This window comes from Aedes albopictus, chromosome 3, assembly GCF_035046485.1.
Source record: "Aedes albopictus strain Foshan chromosome 3, AalbF5, whole genome shotgun sequence".
NCBI lineage: Eukaryota > Metazoa > Arthropoda > Insecta > Diptera > Culicidae > Aedes > Aedes albopictus.
Window position 1 is genome coordinate 306,966,609 of NC_085138.1, and position 24,673 is coordinate 306,991,281.

Here is a 24,673-nt window from a genome sequence, read left to right on the forward strand (position 1 = left end):
AACTGCGCGAACCGTTTTACGGACAAAGTTTCTTTCTCTCCGCGAGCAGCTGAAAATCAAAACCATGAAACCGGGTAGCTTTAATAGCTCAATTTTTCAATTTGCTAGGCAAGCATGCACAGTAATTTGCCTAACACGAATACTCCGACTATTTAGCGGAGCCACGCGCTTCTCGGGTACCAATAAAACCCCACATGCAAAGAGCACATATATTCTCCGCGCAGTCGACAACCTTGCAAACCATTAGGATCAGTGTGTTTACCCCCGAAGGAAAAACCACAGGTCGCTTCCAGAGCGAAGAGTAGCACAGCGGAAAAAAAAATATTCAATTTATACCTCCCCTGCCCCACCGCATGATCCCCGCGCTTGGTTTGGTAGTTGGGTCTTGGGCGGTGGCGGTTAAGCGACCTTTGCTGCTGCTGCAACTTCTCTCGGCTGACTGTTTTGCCTTTCCCGAACTCAAACGAACGGCGGCGGCCAAACCAAGTGGCGGCGGAAGGCAGTGACAGTGAATTTCAATTTGGTTCCCAGATTTTTTTTTTCCGCTGCGCTTGCTTGTGCTTTACTTTTCCACTAAAAAGAAGTTTTCTCCGCTTAAAGATTCACCGTACCGGGCGACACGCCCCTCCCCACCTTCTACCATCGTCATAAGGGGCTACCGGCAGACTGGTCGTGGCGGAGAGCAAAGCGGAAGAGACTATCGTCGTCTTTAGTGGCCTCACCACCGGAAGGAAAACTTTAATAATATTTATTCTGATGAATGGTGACACGGCGGTGACGAATCTTGTTTTGAATTCGTGGTGAAAATTTTCAGGGGTTTGGAAAGAAGCAGTTGTTTGCGAAGCTTCTTAACCAATTGCGTGAAGAAAATCTTAATGGAAGGATTTTTTCGTGTTACTAGTGTATACATTAGAGTGGGTCAACGTTGTATGGAGAAACTTTAAATTTGATCGTATCAACCCGGAACAAAGCTTTTTCAATCTATATTAGCGTCCAAAACAACTGTGCAAAATTTGGGAGCGATTGGTTGCGTCCCCGTATTCCGCATTGCGATTAAAATTTGTATGGAAGTTAGTATGGGAAAACGTACTTTTTTGCATTTTACTCATAAGTTGAATTCTTTTGTCCAATATCATGTAACTAATGACGTTAAAGTATAGCCTAGGATATGCCGAAAAACTTTGCCGAAGACCACAAAGTGATCCGACGCTTGTGAAAATAGTTATTCGGCTGGTAACTTAGGCTAAAAATTGAGATTTTATTATTGATGTTATTCCTTTACATGTTAAATGTTAAGCACCACCGGGCAATCTGTACGTTATAACTTTTTTCACAAGTGTCGGATCACTTTGCGGTCTTCGGCAAAGTTTTTCGGCATATCCTAGGCTATACTTTAACGTCGTTAGTTAGATCGGTTCAGACGAAAAATTTCAATTTATGAGAAAAATGCAAAAAAACACGTTTTCCCATACTAAATTCCACACAAATTTCAATCGCAATGCGGAATACGGGGAAGCAACCAATCGCTCCCAAATTTTGCACAGTTGTTTTGGACGCTAAAAGGAATCGAAAAAGCTTTGTTCCGAAAAATCGACTTTGTTGACCCAGTCTAGTATACATTTTTCTATAATGAATCGCCTCTCCATTTTATATCAGGGCACATGTGTTACATTGTTATTTATTCACTTTAATCAATGTGACCCCATGCCACATCCTAGCTTATTTCTCGAAATTGGTCGAAAATTGAGGATTTATATAAACAAAAACATCTCAATTCAAAAGTAGGTAAGAATTCAAGTTTCAGAAAAAAAAGTGCAAGCAAAGGGTATTTTTTGTGTTATTAATTGTGACTTCTCGTAATTAGCATGAAGTTTCCAATTTTTGATAAATTTTTAACTTGTAATTTACCTATTTTCCATTGAAATTGATTTGCCTATTTGCTGCCGATAAGTGGATTGTTGAACATCAAAATTGTGACTGTTTTACATGATCTTATTTTCTTTAATTTTACTACACAATATAAAGAAAAAATGTTCCTCTGTGCTTCGTATTCTTCAATGTGGTATCGAACAAAATAAAAATGGAATAAAAATCTGAAAAAAGCTACCTTGAGTCAAATTTTATACGACAACAAAGTTGTTCAGAAAATCATTTTCTACAACTTTTATATAGGCATCAATTTTCTATCTTGCTCAATTCTAAAACTATATATTCTGTATCACTTTTAAGGGGAATAATCACTTGATTCGATAGGTCAAAAGAAGCACATTGTTCCTGGAAGGCGCCATGATGCATAATTGCATAATTAAATAAGCAATTGTGCAATATAGTTGTTGAGCTTCAAACGTTCAATATAAGAAATTATTAACATACCATTTTGCAAAAGCACTGTTTCTCGAGAAATACTTGGCGGATCTTTGTGAAAATTTGATATCAACTGCACAACTGAAGACGATGTAATTATATAAATGAACCCTAAAGCTTTTTGGTATACAGGGGAAGGCCAAAATGTTTGGGATAAGCAACTCTTTTTTCTCTCACAAAAAAAATCAGCAAGCTGTAACTTTTCATAACGTGCATCAAAAAAATCTCATTTTTTTATTGTTTGTCAACCTATTATATGTGCATCATTAGTACAAATTTGAGCTTGATTGGCTAATCTTTCGCGAAACTAGAACCATTCTGGTAAAACACTATTTTTTAAACAAATAATTTTTGAATTGTCATATCTCGGAAACCATTGAACCGAATTGAATGAAACTTTTAACGTTTATCAACAATATATTGATACTGGATGCGACGTAATAAAATTTAATAGTTTCGGACGACGAATAAAGTTGTACCGGTATTACATTTTCAACCCTATAGAGAAAAATAAGTCAATTTTACAATACCACACAAAAATTAATAAATGTGTTCCTGCTTTAATCCAAATAGGCTCTGACATATCTTATTATAGATGTCTTGAGAACAGACGAAGAAAATCCTTGGATATCAAAACTAAAATTTAATGACATTGATGCGAAAAATTTGCATTTTTTCGAGAAAGATCCAAAAAAGTGTCAATCCTTCGTAACTTTTTCCAACGTTCAAAAAGTACCTATGGTTCTGAGACATGTGAAGCATTGATATATTGTTGATAAGCGTTCAAAAGCATATTTCATCCATCGAAAATCAAGCGTCATTCATCTCTACGTTTCAACATTTTTTTTAAACAAAAACTTCTTTCATCTCTTGTGGAGTGATTGAATTCCGAAATTTAGCTACTTTAGAAAAACAAGCTGAACCTTCATACTGTATTGATGGGAAATAGTTTTTCAAAGTGAATTTTACTATAACTTTATGATATTCAAATGGGTAATGTTGTTTTATACAGCTCGTGAGTAATTCCACCATATAGGGGATAGATAAAATGATCAGAACAGACAAAATTTTCACTTCTCAAAAAATGTTCAATCAGCTGTAACTTCTCGAAAAATGCATCAAATATTTTCAAATTTTCACTATAAGTTGATCAACTAGTTGTGTATCAGTGGACAAAGTTTGGAAAAGATTGGGCTATTTTGTCCAGCTAATTGAATATTTTTTGAAAAGTGAAAATTTTGCCTGTCCCGATCATTTTGTCCATCCCCTGTATATGCAGAAAACATTTGATTTCAAATATTTTCATTTGACTGACACTTTGAATGAGAATACTTCATCTAACCATCGATTATGCAACAGTAGGTTTTGTGTGAATGCGTGTAATATAGAATGTGTTTAATTGAAAAAAAAACCACTTAGAATATCATTTTGTTAACAGTAATTTTTTTTCAATTTTTCACCCTGATCAATATTTTGATACTTGATACTTTGTACAGGTCAGGCTCAATTATCCGGGGATAAGAAAATCATCCGGGACAATCAAATCATGCGGATAATCAAGCCGTTACTTTTTTCGTTTTTTACCCATTTTGTGTCTTGTCCAATTTCACTGCAGTTTTATCTGGAGATTCCTCCAGGAATTTCAGCATATAATGTAAGTCTGGTTTAGTCTAGTCTGGTCTAGTCTAGTCTAGTCTACAAAAACACAGCCATTCATTGAAAGCATCCTGGAATCTCGTCAGCCGCTCTGTATACAATGCATAAAAATTTTGCATCAAAAACGTTGGGAGTGACGGTGCTAAGAATGTTTATGTCACTCCATCGGATTTTATCTTTCTGAGATGGAATACAGAAATTTAAGCCTCATATCCAAGCTCATGTCCTTTTAAGCCAGGACATAAGGGTTATGTCTAGGCTTAAGCGTCATTGCTTGCTCTTTGAAACGAGAAGTAATTATAGCGATCCCTCTCCCGACTGACCTGAATAACCTGGATAACCTGGCTGGAGCTGGCCTTCTGAAGCAGTAAAATTTCACTCACACAGTAGGACTTCACTTCGAAACTTGAGGCAGAATTTAAAAAAAAAACTTATAAAACTCGAGGAAATGTCGCGTTTCCGAACCCCAGAAGCAACTCCCGAGAATAGGAAACCCTGAGGAAATTCCATAGACGGTTCAAAAAAAAAAAGCTCTTGAAAGTATCCAGGAACAAAGTAACGGGTGAATTCCAGAAAGAACCTTTGAAGAAACTCCAAAAAGAACTCCTGCCTGAAGAAATTCTTGGACGAATCCTAGAAGATGCAGAATGTTGAAAGGAGGAACTTTTTGAAAAGAATCTAAGCTCTCGATGTTATCCAGAAAAAAATTTTTGAAGGTATTCCAGAAAGAACTTCTGGGGAATCTCTTAAAGAACTCCTGAAGGAATCCTTAGGGAAATTTCTGGTGGACTTTCTGAAAAAAATCTCGGAAGAATTCCCGAAAAAACTTCTAAGAAGAACTCAGATGCAACACTCCTGTAGGAATTTCGGATGAAACATTTAGATGAGTTTCGAAGAACTTCAAAAATTGAAATATTGAAGAAGTATCTAGAGATATTTCCAAAAGTATCGCTGAAGAAATTTAAAAAAGAGCTGAAGAAAATTCTTAAATATTTCCTAAGAGCATTTCTGAAAAACAGGAATAAATTAAGAATCCATGGATAGAAATTACAGGAGGATACCTGAAGAAACACACCTGAAGAACAGGTGAAATACCCAACAAAACCTCTGGAGATATTTTCAAAGAGAAACACCTAAAGAAATCTCCTAATAAAAATCCTTAACTTTTTTTTAATGAATTCCTGGCTGAATTCATAGAGAAATTCCCAGAGATATGCTTGGAGGAAACCCTGGAGGAATTTCTGAGAAAATACATAAAAGAATACGCGGCGGAATTTGTGAATAAATCTTGAAAATTTCCTTAATAATCTCTTGTAGAATTTCTTAAGCAAGTTTTGGAGAAAATTCTTCATAATGGTTCAAATAAAATTTTGAAGGAATCCTTAATTTTTTATTCTTAATGTATCCGTGAATTATAATCTGAAAAAACATGGAGTATTTTTGAGAAAGTTCAAGAAAGGTTTTCTAAACGAATGCATTCAAACATTTCTGTAAGAATCTCTATAAAAAAAAAATAAATGAAGAAATTCATAAATAAATTTCTGGAACCATCCATGCATGATTTTTTGTAAGGAATTTTTGAAGTATTTTTTTTCAATCCATGCAACATTTTAAAAAGGTATTCGTGCAAGACTTTCTTTTGGAGTTCTTGGAGAAATTTCTGGAGGATATTCTAAAGTCTAAGGAATCCCTAGAAGATTTTGTGAAAAAAATTCTGACTGAACTTCCTGAATTTCCTGGATGATTTTTTTTGAATTAGATCTACGAGGAGTTTCCAAAGAATCCATAACATTACTTCTTTGAGAATCCCCGGAAGATTTTTTTTTCAGGAAATCGTGGAAGATATTTTTAATTGAATCCTAGGATGGGTTTCAGCTAGGCTCCATGAAAGAATTATCGACATATCTGTGGATTATTTTTTTTTTCAAAAGATATAGGGTGAAGGCAGGTTTGTTCTCTTCGTCATAAGAGGTTTCTGACGGCCTAATTTCCTGAAACTTGGACGTACATGTAATTCACTTTGGTAGGGAAGGACTGGAGGCCAACTCTGAGTTAAACAGCTTAAAAACAAAACTATGACGAAGAGAACAAAACTGCCGAAAATACACAATTTCCCCTATCTGGAGGAAAATCAAAAATATCTCCATTTCTGAAGAGTTTAGTAAACGAATTTATCATAAAAGACATGGGAGATCTTCTGAAAAAATCTTTCGAAAAATTTGTGAAGGAAGCACTAGGGCAGTTTCTATAGGAATCCCGATGGAAAATTGCCGAATGGATCTCACAATTTTAAAAAGAGCCCCTGGAGGAATTTTTAAAGAAATCCCAGGAAGATTTTCTGACAAAAATCAGATTTCCAAAAAAAAATTCCTGAGAGCAAAACAAAGAAAGAAAAAGAGAAAGTTTTGGAATAAATCCTTGGAAGATCGTTTGAGAGAATGCTTTACGGAATTTCTGAAGCATTTTAAAGAAAAAAAATCTGGAAAAGACCCGAACAAAATAGGGTAATTCTCTGAAGGGTAAAGAAATTCCTGGGGGGTTTTATACACAACTTTTTTACGCAACTTTGTGTGAAGCTTCTGAAGGAACCCCTAGTGGAATTTCTGGAGAATTTGGAAGTTGCTATGGTAATTGCTGGAGAAATACTTGGAAGATGTGGAGCGGACCTGGTGTGATGGTTAGAACACTTGACTATCACGCCGAGAACCTGGGATCGAATTTCACTCCCGACAAACTCGCAAAATGTGAGTTCTCCCTTGGCAAGTAAAACGTGGGTCCCGAGATAAACTAGCTAGCCTAGGGCTAAAAATCTCGTTAATACAGATAAAAAAAATACTTTAAAGAATATCAGTAGTACCCCAGTACTAGTACACATTTTTGAAGGAACTTTTGAAACTTTTTTTGAAAAACTCTGGAACAGTTTCCTGAAGGCATCGCTTAAGGTTTATTAAAGGAATTTTTAGATTTATGACAAGGTATTCTTACCAGGATTATTTAGGGGGTCCATATCGGTATTTATTTCCGTGGATTTCTCTCTTATTGCCACAGGTATACCTAGACTACAAGACTTCGTTGAAGATTCTCTCTAGGTTTACTATTCAAATTGCTCCAGGGATTCCTTTCTGGGGTATTCCTAGAATTCTTTAAGCAATTCGTTCAAGAATTCCTTCAGATATTTCTGCCGGAATTTTTCCCGGGATCATATAAAGAATTTTCTCGATAATTCTTGAAAAATTTCTCTCCGGAATCCTCTAGGAATTCTTTTAGCAATTTTTTCATAGATTTGCCACAACGGTTTCAGAACAACAGAACATCCTGAAGATTCAGGCTTATTAGGTCAGTTTCACTTAATCAAGTGTTTACCGAGTACTCGGAAATGAAGTTGCGTAAAAACTGGGAAGTTACATATCAAATGATTCTAAGTTCTACAGTCGAATTCTCAGCTAAGATATAGGCTGTTGAGGCTTGTGATGGGCAAAAGCATAAGTAGGAAAACCACATTGAGTTATTTCTGCTACGAGATTCCTCAAAAGTGTTGGCAAGACTCCCGCATGGGGGCATCCACAAACACTTAATTTCCTATTCACTACTTGACGTGATACCGAGAAGAGACGTGGGTTTTTGAGCATTTGGAAAATCCAATTGGAAATAATTAAAAAATAAATATGACAATCAATGCGGCTTCCAATATGGAATCGAAAGGTACGTGTTCAAAAGTATCCTGGAAATCCAATAAAACACCCAAACATAATTGTTTTTGAAAGAATGCTTTTCCGATATCGTAAACAATATTGTGTAAACAAATCACAGTGGACTTTTGGTAAGCATGTTGTTTCCCATAGAGAGGCTTGTTTGCCAGAAAAAACATCACGGGTGTGATGCTCGACAAAGCGTTCTAATCATTTCAGAAGAAAGAAGTCAAATTGATAGGATTGATCTTCATACGATGCATTATCCACTTACGGAATAAACTTGACAGTATAATCCCACCAAGATTTGGGAATAGCATGGCTGTAAACAAGCAGTTTTATCAAAACATTTTGGAGTTCGAGGTATGAGTGTCCTCAGCAACCCACCAGAAATGTTTTTTTTTAGGATTTCTCCAAATATTACTTCCTTAGGACCTCCAGGCGCTTCCTGTGATTCGTCCAAAGATCTTGCCTAAATCCTTCAAATATTTTTTCGCACGTAATGTGTGTCGTGTCCGTTGTCTAGTGTTACGTTTCGTTCAGTTTGTACAGCCTCGCGCTGAAGACCGTGTATTGTATAAAATCTTGCCGGTATACCTCCAGGTAATCATTTTTTTATTCATTCATGAATTCCCCACAGTTGTCCTGTAGGAATACCTATAGACATTTTCTTAGACTTTTTTTTTTGAGAAATCTGGGATTTTCCACAGAAGTGCTGTTTGAGTAATATCTAGAAATTCCATCAATAATTTATCCATCTTTTTTTCAGGAAAGGAAAGAAAAGAAAGAATCAGGAAGGTGGATCCCTTAAGTCAGCTGAGTACCTTGCTATACACCATGATGCCACCTCCCTGGCAACATGCTCAAAATACACAACAATAATAAAAAATCAACATGCTGAGAGTGACGGGTTGCACTCCAGGGAAGTTCAAAATCTTGACGTAAAGGTAATTTCCTTGACTAACTTGGACAAAGTATCTTCGTGCATGCCACACGATATACACTTGAAAAGCGATCTTTGGCAGAGGATGCTCTCCGTTAATAACTATGGAAGTGTCCATAGAACAATAAGCTGTGTAACAAGCTTTGACCCAATTGTAACGTTATTCGAAGAAGAAAAATCATGAAAAACTATCATTATGCCCAATTTCTAGTTTTCCGGCAACGCAGTTTGAGCTTGAGCATGAGCTTGATTGACCGCCCGTGGATGCTACTCCAGTATCGCCAGACCAGCTACACTCACACAAGGACCAATGAGATAACTGCCGGGGACTAGCAGGCATCTTCAGTGTGTGAGCGATGGTGATCTTCTATTTTTAGGCGACAATGGCGCCTGCCACGTCAGGTTGCAGGTCAATGTGGGGAAGGGGTAAGGAAGTGATGATTGCAATCGTTTGTATCCAACATCTGGCCGAATATACCTCTGCGCCAGCACAAATTCATGCGGATGTTGGAGTGTTGGTGGGAATTGGTTGGCAGAAGGTTCGCACATTGGTGTGTGGATACCAGGGGAAGGTGATAGAATTGTGTGTTTTTATTATTTTGAAGATGTGCGGCACAGTTCGCTTGATTGCATAACTTGTAGGCGTTTTCTAATAGGATTGTGACACTGTGCTGTGAAAGTTTGGAAGGAAGGGAAACGGCTTTTTCAACCCGTTTCTGTTCTAGCGACGGCTATGAACATGTTTATATACATGAGTTGTATATGTAGAGAGCAGAGAGAAAGTATATAGCAAGATACAAAGTAGGAGGAAAGGGACGGGCCAGGGATTGAACCCGGGGCCTTCTGCATTTAAATCAGAAGCGGTAGCCACTAGACCACCAAGCCCGTCCCTAGTTTTCCGGCAACGCAGTTTGCTGAAAAACTAAAAATTGAAACTTACAGTCGTCTAATTACCAGTATTATGCCGAATGTTATATAATCAATTGCAATGAAAGCCTTCAAAGCGACTACTATAGTTAAAATGTAAACTGGATCAAAAGATCCAGTCAATTTACATGCTTTGCAAACATATAATGTTGACACTTTTATACTGTCGATTCACCAGCATGATACTCATCGCTAAATGAAAACATGCCTTTCCATCGATTCCATACGAGTTTTGACATCCTAGTTGGGTGAAAATCACATTTTCGCCAGGTTACCGACCATCTGAGAAAAGGGCCACCAAAAGCAGAACTGCACAACCCTTTCTGCCACTTCTGTGCCCATATTGCACACATTACACACAGTCATACGTTGAGCAGGTTGACGGCAACCGACGACGACGACAGTGGCGACACCCTTCCAAAGGGAAACCGAGCCTTTGGGAAGGAAGTGTAGCGGAAAATAATTACAACGAGTGTCGTTTGTATTTCTTTTCCAGTTGCTCGGCGTCTTTTTTTTTCTGTCGTCGTCGCCGTCGTCGTCGCCTTCATCGTGTTAGGAGGTTTCCTCTCCGGAGAATCATACCCCAACCCCAAAAGGGACGACGACGTGTCGTCGTCGTCCCAGATGGGGCGTGGAGCAGGGAGGGCGACACACGGGGGGATTTCCGCTTCCCGAGTTTTGCATGCATGTACGAATTTGTTATTTTATTTAATTACATGTGATGATGATGATGATGATGATGATGATGGTCCCGCCACATACCCCTACAAAGGTTTGAGCTAGACGATATATCTTTAAGATAATTATTAATTATGATCAATGAAATCAGATTTGCAAATTAAATACGGTCTGATTCTTTTTACAGATATAAACAACATTATAATTTGTCATACTATACAGCAAAAACATAAATTTCAAAATACTGCTGCTCTCAACTACAGATGTTTGCAAGCGTTACTAGTGATCATGAAAGATCAGAAAATCAAAAATATTGCGAGGATTGATAACGTTCGCGCGATGTCAAAACAGTCGGCAATATTCTCATTCTCAAGAAATTCCCGACATTCAACTAGACAACTCACTACTAATCTACAGAATCCTTCAACAGTACAAATATTCCACATAATAAATAAATACAAAAATGTCATTTATACCTGTCACCGCGCGCGAGACTCAAACTTTCGTAGACTACACAAAATAAGTTCAGTTAATAATACTACGTCAAAAAATATAAAATCCATCATCATCATCGGGGCGACCATTATAGTTTGTTCGTGCCTCCTATTACAAAAATATAAATTGTCCACACAAAATATCCGTTGGTAAACTTCGTCAAGATACACAATCTAGTCAAAAATAAAAAGTCAACAGAGTAGCTGTTCAAAAAGCTGCTTTTACGTGTGAAATACATAGTCTCTTAAACTGTGGTAGAGTTACTGCATTCGTGATGTGGTCAGGCATTGAATTGAAAACATTTATACCTTTATAATACAAGGAATTTTGTGAAGCACCATGCAAAAAGTAGGGTGTTCGTATTTGATCCGCGTTTCTAGTGTTATAACTATGAATGTCACTTCCTCTTTCAATTCGGTCACACAAATATCTAGGTAGCATACCATTCTTTAATTTAAAAATGAACACCAACGTTAAATACACAATTCTTTGCTTCACTGACAACCACTGAAGGGCGTCCAACAAAAAAGTTGAGGAAGTGAATCTGTTACATCTTAAAATCAACCGCATTATTTTATTTTGCAAACGCTGTAGCCTTGATATTTGTGTTTCATTAGCTAAGAACAAAATGGACGGGCAGAACTCAATGTGTGGAGAAATGATTGATTTGTACAACTGTATTTTACTAGCTATAGTCAAATCGTTTTTTAATCGACATAGAATACCATACTTTTTGGCTATTTTCTTGATGACATTGTCGATGTGAGCGTCAAACTTTAGTCTGTCATCAATAATCACGCCAAGATATTTAATTTCGCGCACGCGATCAATTGTCTCACTATCAATTTCTACAGAGACTTCATAGTTTACTCGATTCCGCGTAATGACCATGAATTTAGTTTTACTTATGTTCAATTTCAACTGTTTGTACTTCAACCATTTACTCAGAGAACGTAAATCTGCATTCATCTGTGAAACGGCTTCCCCTAGATCTTTGGCTGCAATGAATATAACGGTATCATCAGCAAAAAGATTGATATCGCAAAATCGTAAGACTCGCCGCATGTCATTTATATACATAATGAATAAAACGGGCCCTAATACACTCCCCTGTGGTACGCCAAGGCTGTTCGCCACGGGGCTCGAAATTGAATCATTGAAAGTAGTCCGTTGGGTTCTGTCACACAAATAGCTTTCGAACCATCTATATGCAGAACCCGCAAATCCAAAGCGCTTTATTGTTTTCAACAACAAGGGCCGAGAAATTGTTTCAAAAGCGCGTTTTAGATCCAAAAAAACAGCAACAATCGTATCTTTACGCTCTAGTTTTTCTTTCCATTTCGCTAGCACCAGATTCAATGCGGTTTCACAGGAATGACCTTCCCGATATCCCGATTGCTCTGGTACTAGCAAATTAAAACTATTTAAATATGCTAATAGCTGGCCTTTTACAACAAGTTCTAAAATTTTCTCTAATGTGTGCAACATATTGATGGGACGAAACTCTTCGGCTTTAATCGTTCCAGCAACTTTTTGAATAGGAATCACCAAAGATTCCTTCCAAACGTGTGGCACGTGCCCAGTTTGTAACGATTCATTAATCAGGTCCAGCAGATTGTGTCCGATGACATCAAAGCAATCCTGTATAACTCTTGCATTTACATTATCTACGCCAGCCGTTTTGCCCATAGAAAAGCAAATATTTTTTAATTCTTCCAATGTTATAGGGTGAAAAGATTCAAATCTACTATTGACGTTAATTGGCTGTTTTAATTCATCAGGCTCATCTACTAATGCAATTGATTGATTAATAGATGAAACACTATCGACGAAATACTCATTAAATCTACACGCTATATTTTGTTCAGACTCTTCTAATGTGCCATTAAAGGTTATGGACCGCGGTTTTGAGTTACTAGGTTTCAACAAAGACTTTAAAATTTTCCATAACTCTTTGCTGTTGTTTTGATGCTGATCAATTTTCCTCTGAACATACTCGCAACGAGTTTGTTTAACTAATTGCGAGTATTTATTGCGCGCGACCTTGTACCTTCTCCAATTATTAAAACTTTCATTTCTACGCCATTTTTTGTACAGTTTGTCTCTATTGCGTTTAAGACGCAGTAGATCCAAATTGTACCAGCTGTTTGTATTTTTGATTGAAACATATTTATGCTCTACTAGTTGATTGGTACAGGTTTTCAAGACGTCAGTTAAAACAGCTGATTTTTGATCTAAAGAACCGCCGATAGTATGAAAATCCACACTTCTTGCAACAAGACTCGACACCGCTTGTTTCGAGTACTTCTCCCAACACTTTAATTTGACAACATTACAATCTACACTATCATTTTCGTCAATATTAATAACTAAAGTTTCATGGTCTGTTATTTTAAAATCAGGACTTAGAACAACACGTACAGAATCAAAATTGGAATAAACATGGTCAATGAGAGTTTTACTGTGTTGGGCAATACGCGTAAAATCATGTACTTTTTGTGTAAGGTTATAAAAGTCTACTAGTCGTTTCAAATGATTCGAATTCGGATTGTCACACCAATTAATATTGAAATCACCAGCAAGTACATTACATTTACTTGAATCTAAAAACGTCTCTAGCCAGTTTTCTAAAATTTGAATAAAACGCTGGTCATTTGCACTAGGGGAGTGATACAGAACACCATAATTACCCATCTTCATGCCACGTACAACTGCAATGCCTAAGAACCAATTGCCTTCACAAACCTCGTTCAAAAGAAGCTTGTATTGAACTGATTCTTTGACATAAATAGCAACTCCGCCAGTGTGTCTTGAATGTGAAACGCAAGCAGCTACATTATATCCCGGTATGCTATACTGATCAAATGCATTCACATCGATAATATGCGTTTCTGACAAAAAGACTAAGAATGGACGCTTTTCTTCTACAATCTGACGTAACTCTACGTAGTTTGTAGTTAACCCGGCTATATTAAAATACAAAATATCAAACTGGTTCACATTGCTACTGAAACTTGGTTGCTATTCATTGAAATGTTGGCTGCTTTTTTTCTTTCTATACAATTTCTTGAAAACTTCACATTCATGACTGAATGCACCGTGGTTATCGTCCAATTTAATATTACGCTCGATATTCATCTTGTTACAGTTAATACATTTCAAAACAGTCGACGTACACTCCGATGTCTTGTGACTTCCACTGCATCTAGAGCATGCTTCACAGTTTTTGCAATTCATACTCATGTGCCCAAATTCTCCACATTTGAAACATCTCAAGACATGGATCTCGGGAACAACACGGCAACGATCAAACCTAATAAAAACTTTTCCCGCCGTCAACAAACAACTATGAGTTTCTTTATCGACCTCAATTATCACATTATATTTATTATACTTAAGGTGTGGATTTTCATACATTCTAATAACTTTTATTTCATTGATAGCGATGTCTTCATTTTGATCTTTTAAGATCTGAATGAAGTCATCGGAGGAAAACTTTTCGCTCATGCCCTTCACTTTAAGCCTCGGCACCGATGAGGGAACAACAGCATTGTAGTTTTCACCCAAATCGCTTTGAATGCCATCTTTCACAACATTAACATTGTAGCCTGTTGCACACTCAGCAATAATAGAGCCATCTTTCCCGTTTCTAAAGTTACTGATTTTGTGTTTTTTCGGATCTAATTTACTATTCAAAATTTTGCGAGTATCCTCGCTACTCTGGTTGGACTCCTTAGGCTTGATCACAATGACCGGACGAGCCTTACGAGACACTTCTTCATTCGCAGTGCTTTTCTTCCTGTAACTTTTTTTCTTACTTTTAGTCCCAGTATTACTTTTGACTACATCCGCGAAACTAATACTTTCAACAAAAACATCATCAGACGTAGCGTCCGCGTCTTCCTGAACCTTCCGCTTTTTGCCTCTGGGATTCAGGCTCGGCTCCGAAGCCGTTCTTGATGTACCTTGCTGAACATTCATTGCAGCTACTTTTTTAGACGAATTGAATTCAAAAAATGAACATTTCATACTTTCCAACTCATTGCTCACAGATTTACTCAATTCAAAAACAGCCTTTTCCATAGCACTATTTATCTTTCTCCCCAATTCTTCCATCCCGGCCTTCAACGCGTCGTTTATCTGAGCAGCAATTTGCTCTCGAACGTCACTGATCGACTCAGAAATAGAAGAAATCTTCTTCATTTCCTCTTCGATCTTTTGGACGGTCGAAAGCGCCAAATTCTGCTCGCCACAACACTGGCTCGACAAACAATCATTACATTTGAATAGCAGATTTTCGTTCTCACTGACTAGCTTTGCTACAGCTTTCGTCAGAGGAGTGCACTTGTACTGGTACACTCTAGAACACATCGAGCAAGCTGTTGGTATGTCCGATGGTAGTATAGAACTACCGCATACACACTCAGCCATCTCGCTTAGCTTACCACATACACGATACTACAGACAAAATATGCACGCAACGCTAACACAGATGAGACAAACAAATCAAAAATTTACCAGCCGCCAGCCGATGCCGGGGCAAAAAAAATGCAAAATTAAACAAGCACAAGCACCAGAGGCAATTGCCTCCTACTTATCCTGCTTTAAAACACTGTTATGCTCGCGGTAGAAATAAAATTCTAGCGGCAAATCCACTATTTCACACAAAAAATGATATTAATTTATCACTGCACTGCAGAAACAAACTACACTGTTCACCATCATTTATTTTAATTGTGCATTCCTAATTTGACTGTGAAATGTAAGGGAAAAGGTGTCAGCCCGCCGCGGTTGGGGCGACGAAAAGGGACCGAGAAATGAGCAGCCGGCAGCCGCGAAAGCGACGAAAATGAATTGGGTGCACTTAAATTATGATTCCGTTTTGGAGCTGAAAATTTTTCACTCTTGATGAAATTACCCAACCTGAAGTAATAGTTGAATGAAAAGAATTGTGAATTTAATATTTCGTGCGAGGATTTTTTTTTCCTGTAGCGCGCTTTCTCAAGCAGATTCCTCACATGAATTCACCGAGAAGAAAACAAGATTTATTATATTTTCCATTGTGCTGCTGGAAAATCTCAAAATACAGAGCGAAGGAAAAAAGAGGAACAAAAGAAGAATCGTGGAAAATCCTTCCATTCAGAGCACCGCCACCGACAAATGTGGGGGCCATGGAGGGACTTGGCAAATGCAAAAATCTGGAATACGTTAAGTCGACTTTCGCGTTTTTCGCACAACATCTTTCACTTTCTCGACGAGCAGAGGTGGAGGAGAGCAATGCCTGTTTTTGCACCGCCAGTCGTCACTCATGGCATCCCATATCTGCAGCAGGAAGACAGGAGATACCCCAGTCAGGAGACTGGGAGGAGGATGTTTGCTGCAATACTTCAAATTTGAATAGTACCGGCACCGGTCGGCGGCGCTGAGATGTGGATCCCTTCGATCAGTGGTTCTCAACGTAAATACGTTTTAAGAGTGATGTGTTGCAGCTGCATGTAAAAGCTCTGTACCACACTTCAACAAGAGAAAATCCTAAGGTACTTACAAAAGACAAGCATGCATAAGAAATTCGAAAAAAATAACTGACTGTCCCAAGCAGAGCTGACAAGTGTCACGAAATTTCATGAAAAAAATATCATGACATTTTTCAATTTCCACCGTTTTCGTTGTAAATTTCCGCCCGTTTATATTACCAATCAACCCATAATGGTGATTAGTTGTGGAAAATTAATTATTGGTCGATAAGCATTTCATACAAGGAAGAAAAAAAAACAGTGATTAACAAAATTACATTTTGATGACATTTCCCATCCCTGGCCACCAAATGATAAATGTTGATCGGCTGTATAATTATCTTTTCCATTACAAGCCATCATTATTGAGTGTCGCAACATTTTAATGACCGATTAGTCCTATAATAGTTTTGGGAACCGCCATAAAACCTAATATCTTTTATTTTGGTTTTATGATGGTTCTAAGAACATTGTTTAAAAAAACTTACTTTTGAAACCGAAACCGTTCCACAACTCCAAGTTTGAAACCCACTGTCATAGTGGGGTGTGCAGTGCACTAAGAAAACACAAACACCAGCTCTGTTTTGTTTCGCTTTAACGATTTTTTTTTCATCTTTGGTATTTTCATTGGCGGTCGTTGCTTTTGAGATGGGGCCTGAAATAGAACATAGAAGCTTTCCTGTCCCATCCTTCCATTCTTCGGCAGCAGTAGACGACGGACGACCCACACAAGAAAAGCATCATTCCTGCAAGCGACCGAACCAATTTAAGTCGCGCGAAGCTCTTGAAGCGCAAATTCTTTCAAATAGCCCTAAACTTTAAAAACCGGACTTCTTTTTTTTTGCTTCTGGGTCGCCCTTGTGCGTTGACTGGCTGGCTGGCTGCTGGATGGCTTGTCGCACTTTTCGTGGAAGATTTCCTATTATGTTTATTCAAGGGGGTGGGGTAAAGTATAAGACGAAGGACCTTTTAGGTCCTCACCCGAAGGACAAAGTTTAAAGTACGTGCAGTTAAACTTGAGCAATTTTTCTTTCTTTTTTTCGTTTTTGCTATGCTGGGTCGGTGGTTTGTCTGTGGTGTTTTTTTTTTCACGATGCTGCGTCGTCTTTACTCGATTGTGACAGGGCGTCTCCACTACTGACTGTTTAAATTTCTGTTTTGCTAGGTTGCGAGCCTTGAGTACACGACCGTATGTGTGGAAGTTTCACTCAAGTGGTCTTTGCAAATCAAAAACTTATGGCTTCTTTCCGGGGGAATAAGACGCATTACAAATTTAACTGACAACTTCAAATTCTTAACCTTCCTAAAATGTTATGCAATTTGCACCATGATGCCGTAGCGCATGTTCAGCGTGCCTGTCTGGATCATATTGGCACACAAACCTAGGGTTAAAATGAGTATTTAATACAAACAAGTTTATTTTGTGATTATTCATTTATAACTGAATATATGAATACGAAAATTAACTGTCATTTTTACCATCTGTTTGTCTAAAATTATCTCTTCAATTAATTCTTTGGTGTTGTTTTTGTTCCTGTGCAATAACTTTTCGAACTTTCGAATCGATTTTTTAGGTGTTATGTTGCAAAGTCAAATTTTATTATTATTTTGTGTTTTCTCATAATAGTGGATCTATCACGTGATTTTTTTTTCTCTCTGTCTTCATAAGTATTTTGACCTACGCTTGGGGATACGTGAAGAAAGTGAAACTTTTATGAACACATTATTATGAGATTCAAATATCATATTCGTTAATTGTTAACCATTTTTTTTCTGAAATAGTTGAATTATTTTTTTACCAAACTACTTCTGCAGTAAATTGCTTTGTTGGTTAGGAAGTAAAATTGGTCAATTTGTTGCAAGCAGTTTGTGAATACACAGGTAAATATATTACATTATTTATCTGTAATACAAGGAGCCCGCCATATCACATACATTTTCTCTATAAGTTTATAATTTTACTGCTTGCTCTCAGTATTCATCCAACATTACATGCCAGATATTCTTTATTGTAAAATATAGTTGAGTAAAGTAGTAACTTATACGCAATTTTTTTACGTCGCTTTTAATTTCCTGAAACTAAAGCTGTGTAGTTTGTATTTCATGCTTCAGTGAAATCAAGAGCTTAGTTCAAATTGTTAACTTAAAATTTCAGCTAGTGCAGTAAATCTTAAAAAAATGAATTCCAACTTTTTTCTAATATACTAAATTATACTTGAAAAATGACTCAATTATCTTCTTTTTAGAATATACAACGAGAAAGGTTCACTTTATTTATTCTGCTGTTTTATTTTTTATATTTATTATTGTTTGAGGCGGTTAGAATCAAAGGGGCGTAAGTGACAAAAACCCAGTTCCAGATAAATGAGGTCAAAAGTATTTCATCAATTTATCATCCCATATAAAATGTATGTTTTTTCCGATTTATTGTTTTTTTTTTTTCAAATCGTAGTAAAAATAATTCAAAAATATTCCTGAAAGCGTGAAATCTAAAGATTTTTTTATATGCTCAGCTTAAAATCGATAAATTTATTACTTACACCCCTTTACATCTGGGCCCATCATTTTATTTTACCCTCTGAGTGACAAATTGGCTTTTAAGTTAAAGTCCCGACAAACTCGCTAAATGTGAGTTCTTCCTTCGGAAGGGATGTAAAGCGTGGGTCCCGAGATGAACTACTAGCCTAGGGCTTAAAATCTCGTTAATACAGATTGAAAATAAATAAATAAAAAAAAAATATATATAAAAAAACAATTAAATCATTTTTTTTCAATTTTTTTCGTGAAATCCATCTAGTGCTAATTCTTTGCGCACTAATATTCAATGCTTCAAATTTGATCTAAATTTGATTTTTTGATTAAATCATGTTCCGGATGACGGTTCTTTTTAGGGACAATAATTGTAGAGTCTTAACTCCAATAAACTCTTTTACTATGACAGCATGACACTTATAAGCAGATCCTGGGGGAGTTTCTTCTGCAAGTAAAAAACGGATTCACTACTTGCAAACCATTTCGTTTCTCTTCAAACGCTTCAAAACTCAAAAAAAAAAATCTGGAATTTTTTTTTCAAATGATATTTCAAAGATACGATACCCGAGCAGAAGGGAATAACAACAGCATAAGGAGATATGTTATTTAAGTAAAATAACTGAATAATAGAATCGATTATTTTTAAGTTATTAACATAACATATTGATATGATATGATATGATATGATGATATGATATGAAGCCACCACCAGTGCAGGACTTGCCATGTCGTACGGTTCCTCTTAAGGAGAAACTGGAAGCATTTTCTCATTTTTTCGGTTTTTGATTTTTTATTAAATAACGAAGCAATATTTTCAAAATCAGTTTTCGTGCACATGTGGGGTATGGATCAAGGTATCTTCTGAATTTTTTTTGAGGTGGAAAATGTTTTCCATTTTTGCAAAAACCATTTTTTTTGTGAAATTTTGTTCAAAAATGGTTTTTGCAAAAACGAAAAACATTTTCCACTACAAAAAAAATTCAGAAGATACCTTGACCCATACCCCACATGTGCACGAAAACCGATTTTGAAAATATTGCTTCGTTATTTAATAAAAAATCAAAAACCAAAAAGTGAGGAAACGCTTCCAGTTTCACCTTAATAGCAAGATCAAGATGCTGAGTAATAAAATATTTCAAAACCTTTGAATAGAGGTCCAAACTAGGAAGTCAGTTCCTAAGTACTAGATCTATATACAATCCACTACAAGCAGTGAAACTCCTACAAACTTAAGTTCATATCTTACCCCTCAGCTACTTGCATGCATATTCAGATTTCCGTCTGGTGGTTTGTGACAAAAGTGTTATTCTATAGGGTGCGTCAAACTTATAGCAGACTGCTAGAAGACATTATGTTATAAACTTGTGTGTCATAAGCGGCAAAATAACAAATACCATAACATAAAAATGTTCTTGGAAAACCATTTTAACAACTTGTTTCGTTAGTTTCAATAACAACTTAATAACAGTGAAATTGGAAAATATTTCAATAACAAATTTTGATATAAATTTGTTATTGATAATAATCGGAAAGCAAAATTTGTTATGATATCAAAATCGTAACTGAGTAAATTATGATACTTGTTATGTAAAATTATTCACTTTGTCTCACAAACCCACAAAAAACATGAGTAACAATACTTTAAATGATCGAAAAATACTATTTTCAGTTTTTATTCATTCTTAGAGAATGTAAAAGAATAATCTTCCAGAAATTTCTCCGAGAGTTCTTTAAAAATTCGTCCAGAATTATGAACAGAGTCTCTCAATGATTTTTTTCAGAATTTCCCGTGATTATTTGTCCCGCATTTCATCTTGAGATTTCTCTGAAAATTTCTTTGACAATTTCACCAGGAGTTTTTTTTTTCGAAGAATTATCCTGGAGTTTTTCAAAAGATTTTGCCAAGAATTCTAATAATTGCTCAGAAGAATTACTTTTGGAATTTATAAGAAGATTGCGCCAGGAGTTCTTTTGAAGACCTCTTCAAGGTATCGAAGGGTTCCTCCAGAACTTCCAAGTGTTTTCCCGAATATGATTTAAGTAATTTTCAGAGGATTCGTTCGGAAATTTCCTTCTTAACTGAATACAAAAATAGAACAAAACAAAAGGACAGATCATTATTATCGAATTGTCGCATTGATATCAAAACTTGTTACTGTTGTGTTATTATTGATAAGTTGATCAATAGTATGTACAAAAATGACAAAATTTGTACTTCAACAAAACATGTTATTGAAATGTAATTGAGTGAATGTATATATATAGCTTGATTACAACTAAATAAGATTGCCCAACAAAATTTGTTATGGAAAAGCTTTGCCTTGATAATTAAATAATAACAAAACAAGATATAAAAACAGGTTATGTGATTTCGTAGTTATCAATTTGATATTCTTCTCTGCTCGGGTAGGGGAAGTTCCAGAAAAAAATAATTTAAAAAAATCAGAAGGATGCCTGCAGCAATTCCTGAGTAACTTCTATGGAAATTTTATATAAATCATTGGGAACTTTCTAATGAAATGTGCAAGGCGATCTTAAAGGAGTAGCAAAGAATTTCCTGAATTATTCTTGTAAAAAATCATGAGAAATTACTGGATATATTTCCAAATAATTTCAGGAGAAGTCACCGAATAATTTCCTGAGAAATAACAGACATTTTTAAGACAATGATATTCTTAAAGGCTCAATTGTGAATTGCAAATATCTAAAACTGAAAACGCTCCTTTTTTCTAAAATGATCAACAATATGAACTGAGATGAACCAGCCTCGGGCTGACCCAGACAACCAGTAATCGTATAAGATGTTGTATAAGATGATAAAGTAGAGTTATATGCGTGCATGCCTCCATTTAGGCGCATGTAAAATGTACGCATATCGCCTCCACTTTAACATCTTATGCAACATCTTATACGATCACTGGTTGACTGGGCAAAATCTTACAAATTAGGTAATCAAAAAAAAAAAAACAATTTGAGAAAATTTAGAATGTCCGATTGTTGGTTTTCTCAATTATGTCAATCGGACTTTTGTATTTTCTTGGATTTGTATATCAATCTGGGAAAAAAGCACTGTTTTGGTTTTGGAAAATATGCGATTCTCAATTGAACCTTCAACAACAATTTTGAGTACACCCAAATATGTGAAGAAAATCAGAAATAAAAATATTCCCGACATTATTGCACATGTTATTTGAAGAAATTTTTCAAAAATGTTTTAAAAACTCCAATCAATTCCAAGAGAAATATCTGGAGAAGTACTAGAGATGCTCTAGATCAGTGGTCCTCAGCCTTAGAGTTTGTGCGGGCCAAAATTGAATTTTGCAAAGAGACTGCGGGCCGCAAGGCAGTAAGAATCCGTTTTGTACAACTTTTAATATATACTAAACTTCGAATTCCCCATTTCTCCGAAAATCAGTTTCCCGAATGACACATTTCTCCAAAATGAGTGCGCATGACTTCCTTATACAAAGTTCTCGCCTATTACAAATTTTAGTTATTAGGGACAATATGACGTTGAAAAGATCGAGCGGCTACAAAACAGCCTTACTTCATTTTAGAATGATTTTTCCTTAATGTTGTCCTAAACAGCAATTAAGGCTATATCTTGACTTAACACGTTTTTTATTCAGGCTCAATTTGATGTTTCCTCAATGTCGAGTTTAGAAAAATGCTAAATCTTCTACAATAAAGCTGATACTGCTTTATCAGCTCTTAGAGTTCTCAAGCTAAAATATGGAAATTAAACGTCTATGTTTTTGGAATTGGATAAACTTCTGAAGTATTACATGTTTTTGGATTAGGGTATCATAGAAAATATTGATGTGAATAATAGTGATTGTATATTTTTAGAAAACACATTTCAAACTTTTCGAGAAAGAGAAAATTTTCGTGTTAAAAACATGGTCGAAGTGAATTTCAGAATAATTTGATAATTGACAATGTTGATTCGGAAAATCTTGTAGGATTAAAGAGCTCTGTGCAAGGCGATTTTATTTCACAATAATTTATAAAATATTGGAAAAGTTTTCCTTCTAGTTGTGCAATCTTTCAGCGGGCCACATTTTAAAATATTTTAAAATCAGTTCGCAAGCCGCACTAAACCTTCTTGAGGGCCGCATGCGGCCCGCGGGCCGCAATTTGGTGACCACTGCTCTAGATGAATTTCTTACTCGTAGAGAAATTGCTGTGAAATTTCTAGAGACAATATTCCCGACAAATAACTGAGAATGTTTTTCGAAAATTTTGTTTTTAATTTTATAGGAAATTCTAAAAGGATTATCAGGAATATTGTTTCAAACAAATCTCAGAAGTTTCTCCTAGAGAATTAATTGGAAATTTCTGGAAGAGTCTTGAAAATTTCCTCTCGGAATATTCTTTAAAATTCCTGAAGAAACTATTGTGAAACTTTCATTGAGGTTCCTATATACCTCTTGAAGAAATTTTCAAAATCATTTTTGAAACATTTCGGGGAATTCCATCAGAAAGTTCTTGAAAATTCTAGAACAAATTCCAAAAAGGTTTCTGAAACACTGTTGGTAAAATTAATGAAAAAATGTGACATCTCAGAAGAAATATCTGAGGAATTCCTCTAGAAAATTTCTTAAAAAATTTAAACAATTAAAAAAAAATGAAAAATGCCGATAGCAATCTGAAGAATAATTGAAATTATTCCCGAGGAATTATGGATAAATACATAAGAGATATTATAAAACAAAAAATTAAAAGCCATCCTTGGGAAAAAAAATAGAAAATTTTCCAAGGACTTTTACAAGAATTTCTAGTAATTAAGTAAATCTTGCATCGTGTTTTTTTATATCAAGGCTTTTTTGGTTCCATTAAGTGCACTGAGTAATTTTGCAAAATTTGAGCATGATGAATTACGTCTACACGCTGCGCTATTGCAGTTTGTATGGAATTTTGCCTGGGAAAACATAGTTTTTTTTGCATTTTCGTCATAAGCTGAAAAGTTTGTCTGAAACCGGTAATCATGCTGTTTTGGAAAGCAATGCCAACGCTGTCACTTTTTCATTTCATCAGATCACTTTGTGGTTTCTGGCAAAAAAATTTCGCATATCCTAGGGTATAATTTAACATCCGTTTTTTTTTTGAAAATTTGAGCTTAGGCAAAATGCAAAAAAAAAATGTTTTCATGTTAAATGCCATACAATCTTTGAACGTGACGCGCAAAATGTAAACATAACCTAAAGTGCCCAAATGTTGCACAATTATTTGGGATTTCAAATAAAACCTTTTAAGTTTTGATCTGATCGAATACGATCAAATTTTCCAATTTCCCATATAACAGATGCCTCAACTTATTGTACATATGTCTGAGAAGTTCCTGAAATAATCATTATGAAAATTATTTAAACTTTCAGAAATGTCTGACAATCGAACAAATCGAAAATAATCCTGAAAGAATTCCAATATGTGCTTGTGAATGTATTTATTATTATTATTATTCACTTAACCTAATTTACAGCTCTATTGCCCACTAGGGCACTACGTGAGCGATTTCAATTGACAGCTGTACCTACAGTATTGTACAGAGCCTAGATGTATTCTATTATACTTTATCAAACTGGTTGCCTTTCTGCTGCTTTCACTTCTCTACTCTACATGGTAGAATGATGAGCACAAGGATGATAGGTGGCCGTGTTCCTTTCCAGTCCGATTGGGGGTCCTTTATGAGTAGCAGTTCGCCGATGTCCAGGTATCCGGGTCCGTTTGAGCCATGGGGTTCAGAAGAGGGTCAGTGTTAGCCACTCTCGGTGAAGAGCAACTGACGAAAAATTGCAAGTGCCGGGGCTGGGAATCAAACCCATGACCATCCGCATATGAAGCGAACGTGTGACCAACTACGCCACGGGCCCCGG

General features: G+C 36.1%; 1 protein-coding gene across 1 annotated transcript in view; it reads right to left on the reverse strand.

The window, feature by feature from the left end:
• LOC134290799 (protein jim lovell-like) overlaps nucleotides 1-24,673 on the reverse strand; it is an 81,014-nt gene that overhangs the window by 37,472 nt on the left and 18,869 nt on the right. The gene's annotated exons all lie outside the window — the stretch shown is intronic.